We start from the raw sequence: 14,867 nt of genomic DNA, 5'->3' as shown, positions 1-14,867 counted from the left end.
GTTGAAAATAGAGGGTTATACTGACTCTAGTTTTCAATCAGAAAGTGATAGCAAATCCATGTCAGGGTACGTGTTTACTCTGAATGGTGGTGCGATTAGTTGGAAGAGTTCTAAACAGTCTACAACGGCTGACTCCACAGCGGAAGCAGAATATAGCTGCAAGTGAGGCTGCAAAAGAAGCCATTTGGATGAGGAAATTTGTTTCTGAGTTGGGAGTTGTTCCTACCGTTGAAGAGCCTATTGTGTTGTATTGTGATAACAACGCATCAATAGCACAAGCCAAGGAACCTAGGTCTCATAAAAATTCCAAACATGTCCTGCGGCGCTTTCATCTGATTAGGGAGATTGTTGAAAGAGGAGATGTCAATATCGAGAGAGTTGACACACATAACAATATAGCAGACCCACTCACAAAGCCACCTTTTCAAAGTCACTTTGATCGTCATAAAGAGAAGATGGGTATTAGATACCAGAGTGAATGGCTTTAGTACAAGTGGGAGATTGAAAGAGATATGTCCTAAGTCCAATCATGTATGAGGATTTAGGAATAACTTTTATGTAATCTGTTTTGATTTCATTGATATTAATAAAAGACTTGTTTTATTTTTATTGCGAGCTCTATCTATTTTAAGTGTTTAAATAAGATATACCACAGTTTAGAGTAAAACTTTTTATGGATTGTGATGAGATCATAATAATGAGACCTAAAAGATGATAACTCTAAACTTAAATAGTTCCTGGTCATAGGATTACTAACTGGTAATTAATAATCTGCAAAGATCGGTACATACTATGCTTGCTTCATTATGAAGGATGTCTGTTCTCATAGACATTTGTGTGGTGACACTATAGCTAGTATGTAGCTGCTTAATATAGAATAAGTTCACTGAACATGACTCACACAGCTGAACAACTGATGGAGTTCACTCACGTGTCAGCAGTTGTTCACATAGTGATAGTTGTACAAGTATCCTTAGACGTGAGGTCATCATAGTCATCTTGTGTACACTGAACTATGCTTTGGTTTAGTTCTTAGTCTCCAGGGACAATTATAAGGGCTCTACTGGGTATAGGAATTTGTACACGAAGATAGTGTATGATCAATAAAGGATCTACCCCTTCCAGTGAAGGAATTGAATGTTCAATGCTGATCCACTTATGCTAGTTCAGGAATCTCTGGCCAGAGTGAATGAAATTAGAAAGAAGTTTCTAATTTACATTAAATATAACTAAGCATAATGAATGGGAAAGCAAGTGATTAAATAAGATAGGCTTGACACAAGTTCCATGTCTTGTATTTAATCGTGACATTGCAGGATAGAAGGAATTGATTGTACGGTAACTACTCATTGAATAGGTTCTTGGTATTCTAAGCAGTGAATTCATATTATCCGGATTGTCGCGATATGCTGAGAAGTATCCCTCACGATGTAGAATAAATATGATTAATTAATTAATCATATTTAATGAATTAGAGAATTTATATAAATAATGATAAAATAGTTTTATTATTATTTATTTCTACTACCGGCTTAATATTGAACCTACAGGGTCACACCATAAAAGAGAATGATTTAATGGTGGAGGAATTAATTAATAATGGCTGATAATTATTTATTTATGAAATAAATAATTAATTGGCAAATTTAATAATTGATTAAATGAGATTTAATTGATTATAAATTAATTAAGAAAAGTTCTTAATATTATTAATTAAGAATTTAATTTTTGGAAATTAAATCAAGAGAGAGAATTATTTTTAAAGTGTTTAGAAAAAGAATTAATAATTAAAATGTGTTTTAATTATTAGTGAGAATAATAAAGGGTTAATAATAATATTTTATGGGAAATTTTCAGCTGAAAATTTTGCCTATAAATATACCATTATAAATTCTATTTTTGCCTCAACCCAAAAGATATACAAAACCCTAATTCTCTCCACCTCCTCCTCCTTCATTACATCGTTTTCTTGATGGATACCGGTGGAGTGCTTCACACTTGAGGAGTAGCTGCTAAGGATCTCCGCTCGTTGTTCTTAGATCGCTTTTAAAGGTTTGAAATCGATCCCTGATGTTATTTACGATCTGTATGCATATTATATGGATTTTATATATGTAAAGTTGTTTTACCATGCTTCCGTGATGATTAAAATCCAACAGGTGCACCCCATGGGGATACACTGGGCCTTATGATTCCTTTATCGAGAAGATCCTGCAATTGCTTTGCTAACTCTTTTATTTCAACAGGCTCCATTCGATATGGAGCTTTTGAAATTGGTCCAGTTCCTGGTGCTAAATCAATGGTAAACTCAATTTCTCGATCCGGAGGTAGTCCTGGAAGTTCATCTGGAAAGACATCGGAACTACAGGAATATCTTCGATCTTTGGACTTTCTTTTTCCGTATCCAATACATAGGCTAAATAAGCTTGATATCCTTGACGTAACAATCGTCTCGTTTGCATCATCGTTAAGAACCTCTGCTTCTGCTTTTCGCCTTTAAACGTTACTGTTGCATTCTCCTCGATTCGTAAATTTACTTTCTTATTCGCGTAATCGATCTGAGCATTATTACTGGCTAACCAATCCATTTCTAAAATAACATCAAATTATCATAACTTGAAAGGTATCAAGTCAACTGAGAAATGATGTACCGCTATTTCAATATCACAACCTAGACACACTCGATCTACTGCAATCTGATCATCGTTGGCTAACTTTATGATTAACGTCTCATCTAACCGTTGGATCTCATAATATAGCTTAGGAATAAAATCTTCAGAAATAAAAGACCTCGTAGCTCCAGAATCAATCAGTACTTGAGCATTTACAGAATTCACAAGAAGCGTACCTGCAACCACATTCAGACTCTACACAGCTTCTTTCATTGACATGTTAAAAATCCTTGCCCTGGGCTGATTCTGCTGTGGTGGCGGAGGTAATGCTAAAACCCTTGGAATGTTGGCGGCCATTGCTGCTCCTCTACAGTCCTTGGCGATGTGTCATTTTCTTCCGCATTGGAAACAAGTGACTTCTGCCTTCCCTATCGGACATTCCCCAGAGTAGTGTCCCTTCTGCTTGCACTTAAAGCACGTGGTATTTGGCCTGTTACGAATTCCAGTATGCTTTCTTCCCACATATTCTGCAATCAAGTATTGGTGGTCGGATAAGTCTTTGTTGATTTGGGGCTGGGAGTCGGTTACCCGTCATCTGGTTGCCCTGCTCTATCCTTCTGAAATTCACATTTCCCCGGGCTTGAAACCTAGGCCTTTCATTGGAGCAGTTCTGAAAACTTCCTGGTCCATTTTCCTTTTGAGACGCTTCACTTTCTCCCTCGATAATCATGGCCTTCTGAACTACGGTTGTATAGGTCGTCAGTTCGAACACTGCTACTCTGCTATAGATCCACGGCTTCAATCCCTGCTGAAACCTCTTGGCTCGCTTTTCATCAGTACCTACCTGTTCAGAAAAAAACCTAGCCAATTTAGTGAACTTGGCTTCATAGTCCGTGACCGACAAATTTCCCTACTTCAACTCCAAAAATTCGATTTCCATTTGATTCTTCATGTAACGAGGAAAATACTTCTCCAGAAAAAGATCGGTAAATCTATCCCAATTCACTACACCTTCGCCTTCCAGCGCTTTCTTAGATTCCCACCAGAAATTGGCTTCTCCCTTCAAAAAGTAACTAGCAAAATCCGTCTTTTGATCTGCTTCAACTCTAACCAACACAAAAGCCTTCTCCATTTCTTTTAACCAGACTCTTGCCTTAGTAGGATCTGCTGACCCTTCAAATTCCGGAGGCTTCACCGACTGGAACTGCTTAAAAGTAACTATTAGTACTGCTGGTGGTGCTTGTGGTTCTGGATGAACTGCTTGCTGTAATATTTGTTGCTGAAATTGCTGATATTGTTGCTGCATCTGTTGCTGCATCATCATCATTTGTTGTTGCATAAGGTGGAACATCTGGTCCATTTGTTTATTGTTGTTCTGACCCTCGGTATTACCGTTAGACGACTCGGTTCTTGTTTTTCTTTTTGGTGCCATGGTTCTGATAATAAAATAAATGGTTCTTTTAATAACAGTTTATTAAACATGTGGTATGAATAAAGAATTTTTTTTATATGTTATTAAAACCAAGTTTAAACAGTTGATATTGTAAAGAAAACAGTTTACAAACTATCTAAAACAAGTAATTAAAAACAGTTTAATGTTTAAGTAAATCGCTTGAAAATAATTGAAAACTTTTGGAAAAATAAATGGTACAACATGGTTGTATATAAAAACAGTATTTTTAAAATATGCAACGGTAAAATAGTAAAATAAATGTAAATGCTTGAGAGACTGGAAAATAAAAGAAAAAGTGGAAAAGTTCATTTTATATATAGATATGACACCAGATACAGGTGTCAGTACTTGATACAAAAAGAGTCTACATCAGATCACTCATCCTGCTAGTACTACCGATCAAAACTAGAGGCTACACATGTACAAGCCAGTCATACTATATTATGCTACATCTATCTATATATATCATATATAACACAATATCCCACTGTCAGCTAAACTCAAAATTCGGGCGATAGTCGGCTTAACTCCTGCTATAGTGCCTCTAACACGACCTCAGTCAGCCTCATCGCTCTGTGGTAAACGACATCGGTGTAAATCTCCTCCCATCTTAAATCAGCAATCTCCTGGGAACCTGCCCTATGTGTATATGGCGGAGTCTTTCCCTCAATATATAATCTGCCTGCAGTGCCCTAACTGGTCCATACTCCTGAGTCTCAAATAATCCAAGTATCTCTCTACACTGATCCTGCCATCTCTACCTCTCCTCTCTCTCTCACTCTGATACTGCTGATAAGGTACCATACGGGGCTCGCAAAGATCTGTCTGAGAACCTCGGGTAGGCAATGGCACTGGCTGGTCGACAATCTCGTCCATAATCTTATGCTGAGGGAATTGATATACCCCAGGCACATGAGCATAGATAACTAATGGTGCTGGAAACAGTACAGGTTGATCTGGTGGTGTGAACATCTGTGGCTCTGGCTGTGGAATCTGGGGCTGCTCTACCGGAACCCGCAGATCTAAATCCTCCCACTGAGGCAAATCATCCAGATCAGGAATATCAAATACTGGAAAATCTAATTGAGGGAGCTCAGGTATCTCTGGCTCGAAGTAGGGAAAGTAATCAATGAAATCCGGTACCTCTGGTGCTGGTAGCTGATCTGGTACTGGTCCCTGTGGCAAGGGTGGATGTGGTGGCAATGGTAGAAATACCTGTACTGACCCTGGAGGTAATACTGGGTCTGATGCTGTCCTCTCTGATGAAGATGCGGAAGACGCCATCTGACACAATAGTCATAACACAAGGAAAATCAAATCACATTCCTAGAACTCACAATCTCCTAATCTAAGAAATTAACAACCCTAATACCATTACTCATATCTCATGTGATCTTCCTATCTTATCTTAAGTCTAACGTTCTTATTTTCAAGGGCCAAAACCTAAGCTCTGGTGCTAACTATAACACCCTCCAAATCCAGGGTATAGATTTGGGGCATTATTCACACTAACTACTTACTAAACCTGTAAAAGCATGATATAAATAAATAATTACCCTGAACTGCTACGACTCAAGATCTTTTCAAGGTTAAGGATTGAAAACAAGAACGACAAACCAACTTTATTACAAACCATTTTAAACAAACTGTCTCAAGAACTCTCTTTATTACAAAACATTATTCTATTCACATTTTAAACTAAACATCTTTTATTCAAACTACAACTATCACTTATCCTGCTACACCTACTCTGACAACTCAAAGCTCTCTTCTGGGATAGGGACAAACACTCTTGGAATTAGAGGGTCCCGCAGCTTGACCCGCTTTTTGAATATTTGGGTTCTGATGAGTTTCATTCTCAACCTTAACTGAAAAACAAGGTGAACAACAATAAAAGGGGGTGTGCCAAAATTACTCAACAAGCCTGCAATAATATATATATATAGTGTAAAGAGAGAATGATAAATGAACCGGTAATTTGCTGGATTGAACAACCATCTGTTTCTGTAAAAAGATAATAAATGCCATTGCTGGCGAGTGCCAAATGAACGAGACTGGAAACAAGAACCAACATATGCACTATAACCTGCTGATCAGTCAGGATACATTGCAGATATATACCCAAATGCATAGACCCAACCAACATATGGGGTACCCAGGAAACTATGACCTAATAATCAGGGGTCCCATTAATACCCGACCCGTATCGTAACCATCAAGTCTATAGCTTAGCATCCAGAATAATCGGTATGCTTTCGATGTATCACAATATCAGGATATATCAGAGTATATGTAATAAGGGTAAAATTATTGGAATATGAATACATGATTCAATGAATTAGAAGAAATCAAGAATCGAAATGAAATAGAAACAAGGATCAATAATTGTGTATCAGTGTATGTTAACAAGAATTATCAAGGTGTAATTGTTATGGAAAGTTGGAGGTAATTCACTATTCTGAACTTAGAATAAGGGAAAAACTTGCATGGCACGCACTTCACCTCGTATGATTCACGGCTGTCTACCTCCTGCTTGATTCACCTTGTTGGTACTGAATTTATCAAGTAAAGATATTCGTATAGATGACTTACTTCATACGTAAATCTCAAGTTGATACCACGAAGCCCTAATCATCTACCCATCCGATTCTATCCGACTCGCATATAATTATATAACACATAAAGTTCACATAAGCACATAAAGCACATAGCACATAAGGCACATAATTAATTTTAGACTTATAGTTATTTTTAGAATCGATACGAGACTTATATTCGCATTAACAAACACTATCTGGCTCGATTCCTAATTTTTCAAGATTTATTAGACTCGATTCTATCACCAGTAGGGTCTATAAATAATTATTTATCATAATCCGACTTGCTTTCAAAAGAAATTAAGATTTATAATTATTTTTAATGGAATCTGGTAATTTTTCTGAGTATAGGAGTCTTCGTTTCACTCAAATCGGATAAATGGTTGAATTGATACGCAATAAACAAGATTTAATTAATTATAAATCAATTATAATTAATTAATAATTATTATTTAAACCTTAATTATATTTTAAACTACTTAATTAAGAATTATTACATTTTAAAATATTTATTCCCTAATTTTTAGAATTAATTACAGTTATTACAAATTATATGATTAAATCGATTACTTATAAATAATTATCCGATACGAATAATTATTACGACTCTGATCGCATAAATAAACGAATCGACGCTCGAACACTCATTCCAAATTATCGAAACACAACTCGAATAATTACGAGTTACTCGCATTAATTGATTAATTATCGAATCACTAATCGAATTATTCGATCTTATTATTTAATTTTACTTATTACTTAATTACTTAATTATTAAATTATAAATAATTAAATAAATAATTAGATAAATAATTAAATAAATAAATAGATAATTAATTTTGAATTTCTAAATTAATAAAATAATTTTGAAATTATTTTTAACATTTTTCAGATTTAAAATCTCATTTTTATTATATTTTTAGAATTTACAAAACTAATTTTCTGATTTATAATATAAAAGTAAATAATTAATAATCAGAAACAGTTTTTAGAAATTGGTTTAGTGGTAATTAGGATCAAAATCAGGTCATATTTCCGGGTTAACGGGTCAGTAATTCGGGTCGCCAAGAACACAGGGCGACCCGCCTGAATCTGCAACAACTCCGGCCACCGACGGAGTTTTCTGACGAACCCAAATCGTGCTACGAGGACGTCCTTTCTTCCAATTTTTGATGCCATTCGACTCCCCTAGACTGCAGCCACCTCTTCCCGGCGTCACCACCGTCAAATTATCCTTCCTCCGCCATCTCCGACAAAAGGTCGAAGTTCTCCAATGAACTTCATCGAAAAATCGATTTCCACCAAAACGTTAACCAAATTCGACGATTAATATATGAAATCAAAGCTACTGAGTTCTACAATCAGTCCCAACAGTTAATAGCAATCAAAAACATCTACAAATCAACCAAAAATGAAATCAAAATTTATTAAAAACCATGAACTCGGGAATCAGCTTCCAGGGGTTATACGATCAAATTAAATACATAAAATTTTTCCTAAACTGAAGATAAAGCTATTGGAATCAACCAAACAATCAAACGATTCCCATATTAGAAACCCCTAAATTCGAGCAAAAACCTTAAAAACAAATTGAAAATCCAAGCACTAAAACATGAAATTGATTACAAGATTATATAGAGGAGATCAAGAGGATCAGTTTAAATACTCTCATGAACGATTTGAGCAACAAAATCACTTCCAAATCGATGGTTTAATTCCTTCCCTGTTCGTCCCCAACAAACTCAATTTCTTGATTTTCTGATTTTTTCTAATTAATTAACTAATAATTAACAAGAATGCAGCTATTTATATTTACCAAAATAATACCCCTAAATAAAATTAAGGGTTCAATTACACATCTAATAAAATTATTTGGCCCCAATTTTTATAATTTTTGGGTATTAATTATTAATTTTTAAAAATCCAATAAATACAAAATTTATGCAAAAAATTCCCAAAAATTGTGAATAATACAAAAATGCAAAGAAAAATGATGTTTGATAATTTCATGATCATATAAAAATAAGAATGTGATTTTTGTGGGTCTTTTGACACCCGAAGGGGTCCAGAAAAGTCATTTTTCGTGAAAAAGGTAAATTTGTAAAACTTCTAGATGTTCAGAATATCGATGTGGTATAGGCCATACTTGGGAAAATAGGGCCAATGATTTTGTTTGAAATATGGGTTTTTAAAACACTGTTTGAGTTGTACGGATTTTGATATAAAACATATAACTTATAATAAAACACTCGATAAATACTCAAAACACATCCCAATCAAACAGACAACCCGTAACACATATCAATTAGGGTTTTACGACTCAACACACTTAATCATATAATAATACACATAAAATATCTTTATTAAGATATAATACAAGCATAATTTCTCGGTCATTACAGTAATGAACCAATCATGCCTCTGTAAGCAGTGATTTCAATCTCATTACTGTGATCAAGATCCAACTTAGTAGATGTGGCCATTGGAGTTGTAATTGGGCTACTTTCTTGCATGTTAAATTTAGTCAATAGATTTTTTTGTATACTTAGAATAATTTATGAAAATACCCTCATTAGTCTGTATGACTTGTAATCCAAGAAAGTAACTCAATTTCCCATCATGCTCATTTGACACCTTGATTTCATAAGATCAGAAAATTTCTTGCACAACTTATTGTTAGTAAACCCAAATATGATATCATCAACATAAATTGGAATTAGAAGAAGATCTTTACCCTTATTAATATAAAATAAGGTTTTATCTATTGTACCTCTTTTGAAACCACTTTCACTCAAAATTTTTGTAAATGTTTCATACCAGCCCCTTGGTGCTTGTTTGAGTCCATAAAAAACTTTATCAAGTCTGTACACATGATTAGGAAATTTGGGATCAATGAAACCATATGGTTTCTCAAAAATATACCTCTTCTTCCAGTTCTCCATTCAGAAAAATACTTTTGACATCCATTTTAAAGACCTTGAATTTCTTGTGAGTGGCATAAGCTAAGAAAATCCTGATAGCTTCCAGTCTTGCTACAGGAGCAGATGTTTCATCATAGTCAATGCCCTCTTTTTGTGAATATCCCTTTGCAACAAGTCTAGGTTTGTTCCTTATTATAGTTCCATTTGAACCTGTCTCGTTCATGATAAACCCATTTTGTGCCAACTACTGACTTGTTCTTTGGTCTTGGAACAATCTTCCATACTTTATTTCTCTCAAATTTATTCAACTCTTCTTGCATGGATGTAATCCAATTAGCATCTTTGAGTGCATCTTACACCTCTGTTGGCTCCTCCTTAAAAAGAAAGATATGATAAAAACATTCATGCTCGGTTGCACTCCTTGTTTGAACACCAGCATCAGGATCTCCAATTATAAGATCAAGTGTATGATCTTTTGTCCATTTGAGTGCACTTGGTAATTCAGTCCCATTTTTTGATGCTCCCTGCATTGGATGCATCACTAAAATCATTGTCATGTGAAGCTTCCTCGGTGCCAGTGCTCTCAGTTCCTAATTGAGTAGAGCTTCCATTTATGGACTGTTCACCAAATTGATCTTAATGCTCAGTTGAATGATCTCCTCCGAATGAACTATCATTTTTTGAACTTGAAGAATTTTCAGTTGATTCAGTATTTTCTGATCCATCAGTATCATCAAGATTTGATTCACTAGAGTTATGACTGTCTGAGTGTTGATGTTGCTCCCCATCAACATGTGCATTTTCAATAACCAACTCTAGATCAGGATCAATATTGTCAGTATTTGACCCATCATCAGGATTTGATGAGTCATCATGATTGGAGTCATTTCCTGACTTGAGCCTCTTATTTGCAAACACAAGTTCTTTATGTGAGTCTTCTTCAAATCCAGGGATCTTCTTATCATCAAAAGAAACATGGATAGATTCAACAATAATTCTTATTCTCAAATTGAAGACTTTTTAGGATTTAGAAGATGGATATCCAACAAAAATACATTCATCAACTTTTTTGTCAAATTTTCAAAGCATTTTAAGATGTGTTCTCAGTAAAGCATTTACATCCAAAAATATGAAGATGCTTCAATCTTGAATTTTTTTCTTTGATCATTTGATAAGGAGTTAATCTATGTCTGTTAATGAGAGTCAAATTCTGAGTATAACAACCAGTATTAACTACTTCAGCCCAAAAGTAAGTTGGTAGATTTTCTTTCACAAGTATTATTCTTCCAGCTTCAGTCAGTGTCCTGTTTTTCCTTTCTATAATTCCATTTTGTTGAGGTGTTCCTGGTGCTAAGTATGGTTGTGAGATTCCTTTGTATCTTCATAATTCGTCCATCTTGCAATTCTTGAATTCAGTGCCATTATCACTCTTGAGTATTTGTATTTTGTACTTGGAACCATTTTCAGTTAATCTCAAGTGATCTAAAAGAACATTTGGAGTGTCATCTTTCCTGTGCAAGAAGAATACCCATGTAAATCTGGTATATTCATCATCAACAACTAGGGTGTACCTTTTATTGTTGATAGACATGACATTCACATGACCAAAAAGATCCAAATGTAACATTTGATATGGCTTTTTGATGGATAACTCAGATTTGCTTTTAAAAGAAGTCCTTCTTTGCTTGGCTTGTTAATAGGCATCACACAAACCATCAGGGGAGTAGTACATATTTGGTAGACCTCTTACAAAATCTTTCTTCAGCGGTTCATTGAGATCATTGAAACTGAGATGAGAAGTCTTCTTGTGCCAGTTCCAACTTTCATCTACTGATGCTTTGCTTATCAAAGAAATCTCAGGTCCATCAGCATTTGTATGAAGTTTGGCTTCATAAACTATTTCCATGTCTGTACCACTTGAAAATTGTAACATCTGGGATATAGCGTGTAATTATTTTATCAATAAATAATTATTATATGATTATTATGTGAATTTTGGTGAATTATCTGAAGATTGATATTGATATTTGGATGTTTATATATGATAAAGTGTAAGTATTTTGATTTTTAATCTGTCCAGAATAAAGTATGGATATTTATGATATTTTTCTGATAATTTTTGGATTTTTATATAAATTTATAAGAATTTATAGAATTAATAAATATTTTTTATATAATTATAAAACTATTTTGTAAAGCCAGGAATCGTCCAACTTCAACCGTTTTTACGATTTTACAACCCGAAACTCTTCGGAAAACTCCTTCCTAACCCAATCCGATTATTCCAGACATTTTCCGTGTTTTGACTTTTTCAATTCAGAGTGCGGTTTGACTCGTACGTGTCCCGGCGCAAAATTTTAGATAAAATAATCATTTTTATAGATCAATAAAACCCGTATTCTCGGAAGGCGAGATATTATTACATTTTTTCGCATAAAGTGTTTTATAAGAAGCCCGATTTTGATAATTATCCAAAACAGGTATCAAATTGGATCGTTTTTGTAGTTACTTAGCGACTAAGTAATCTATTTTTCGATCCAATACGATCCAACGAGTATTAAATAGATTTATAATAAAAGTTATACTATCCAGTTAATTTAGAAAGTGTTTTGTTTCGTGAAAAATGAAATTTTCGGGTCCCTACTAGGACATAAAAGCCCACAAAAATCGTATTTTTTATATAAAATTTTGGGACTATCAAATATTCAATATTTTTGCATTTTTGGAGTATTCTTAATTTTTGGGAATTTTTGACATAATTTTTGTATTTATTGGATTAAAAATTATTCCCCGTTAATTATTAATGTTGGGCTAATTATTTTTTAAAATGATATAATTAGGCCCTAAATAATTTTGAGGGTATTATTTTTATAATTATAAATATAATTTATTTATTATTTAATTCATATTTAATTATATAAAAATTAGTAAAATATATTAAAAATCAGAAATTCTCTCAAAAATTAGGGTATATGTTCTTCGTTTGTTCAGGGAATCAATCGGAGATTTTGCAATGATCTGAGAAGCAAACCATGCCATGTTTGTAGTCAAATTGAAGCCCTTGAAGAGCTCTATAAGATCATATCATCAGAAAGTATATCAGGTTAGTAATTTTAAAATTCGATTATAGGGTTCTTGACCCGAATTGGGGGTTTTTAATCCATGAATCGTTTGATAATTTTGATGCTTTGATAAGCTTTATGATTGAATTTAAAGTCGATTGATGTATACACTTGATGATTATAACCCCGGGAAGTTGCTTGTCGAATTTAAGTTTTTTTCGAAACTTTGAATCAATTTTCTGAATTTATCACTGAATGTTTGTTGATTATGAAAATATGAATCGATTATATGTGTGGTAAGTTTCCTTTTTCCATATAAATCCCTGAGTTTAGTTCTGCTTTGTGGGAAATCGAAATTTTTCGATATAGTTCACCGGTTTTGTTAAACAGTTGGCCTTTTTTTTTTGAATTCCGGGTTGTCTGTTGATGTTATTGAAGCAGTCGAGTTGCTGGAAGCGTATTGAAGGATTTTGGCATAATAATTAGTTCAAACCGTGGAGTTATAGCCCTGATCGGACCCTGGACGGAGTTCCGACCGGTCGCCGGATTCTGCAGAATCCCGGCGGACCTGGACGGTTCTTCCCGACCCAGGTACGACCCGTTTTTTGATTTAAAACGACCCGGTTTTGATTCTTATTTCCCCCAAACTGCAATTACAGATTTGTTTCCAGAATTTTGTTTTTTAAAATAAATTCAAAATTCATATTTTAAATCCAAAAAAATTATTTTAATTCCAAAAGTAATTTAATAAATGATCTTAAATAATTAACTAATTTTTTAGTTCTAAAAATTATTTTCTTTTATTATTCTCAAAAATCCAAATTTGATTTAATTATTTATAATTTATTTTAATTAATTATTTATGTAATTAATTAATTAATTCATTTAATCAATTAATTTTATTTATAAATGATTAAATAAAATATAGTTATTTATAATTAATTCATATAATTCCTAAAAATTATTTTGATCCTTTAAAAACAATATATAAAGATATTTAAAATTCAATTAATGTTATCATTAATTTAATTATTCTTATTTAATTCATAATAAATAGACCGTTCATCCGTTTAATACGAAACGAACGCCTCTAGACTCGAAAACATATTTCGCTTCTAATAAAAATACCTTTCAAACCTAAATTCTCTTATATCAAAAGGTTGTTTATTTTATGAATCATTCTGAGTCAATCATTAATCGATAAATACTCTTTTGACCCGATTTCAATTCTATACGTATGGAGACCTATCTTTTGACGATTCAATTTATATGTTACATGAATTATGTGACTACGTGTTATATGAATAACATGATTATGTGCCTTATGTATACGTGTTATGTGAATTATAAGTCATCATGTCTTTTAAACGTTATCTGTTATTATCGGGAGGGTAGATGATAAGAATAAGCACATGATAGACAATTATACCTTGTCGGTTAATTGAAATAGCACCCCTAATGATATATACACATAGTTTGAGGCATTCAAAGCCAGACAGTGATAGTAACAGTAAAGCCTGATTATACATGGAAATGACACGAGTGAATACCGAAAAGATGTGAGCATAGAATGATGATTGAAGGCTATTAAGTGAATCAATTGAGGCAAGTATTCCTAAACTTTCTTACACTATACTACAATTATCTCTTTCCTATTCTAAGTTTAGAATAGTTAAATGTTTTACATTTCACTGCAATTACTCTTAATTATGAAAGTCCCTTTCATTAGTGTTCCTTTATTATTGATTGATCTCTTGAGCTAATACCAATTATTCTGGGTTATTTACTAACCCTGAATCGGTATGTTTTGAAATCAAAATGGTTTGATATTAAAATACTCTACGGACAGGATGGTTACGATAAGGGCCAATGAAAAACTGAATCCTATGGGACGGGAGTGGACCGGACCCTGGATTATTGGGCCATAGAGTCTGGGTACCCCCGACTGGATCTATACATGGAGGTATAGATCTGCAGTGTATCCTGACTGATTAGCAGGATATGGGTGCGAATTATGATGCCCTCCAAACCCGGGTCAGAAGTTTGGGGTCCACAACGCACACAGAATATGTTAACTTGTATATGAAATATTATTTACAATGACCCTGCTTTACACAACCACGGATCGCAACAGGTTAAAGTATGAAAACAAGCCACATCCTTAACTTTTATTACATCCTACCAAATCCCAACTAGTTTACTTACAAAAGATAATGAAATTA

The sequence above is a fragment of the Apium graveolens genome, chromosome 4 (assembly GCF_009905375.1).
Source record: "Apium graveolens cultivar Ventura chromosome 4, ASM990537v1, whole genome shotgun sequence".
NCBI lineage: Eukaryota > Viridiplantae > Streptophyta > Magnoliopsida > Apiales > Apiaceae > Apium > Apium graveolens.
The sequence above is the reverse complement of the archived record's forward strand: the minus strand, read 5'-3'. Positions refer to the sequence as shown.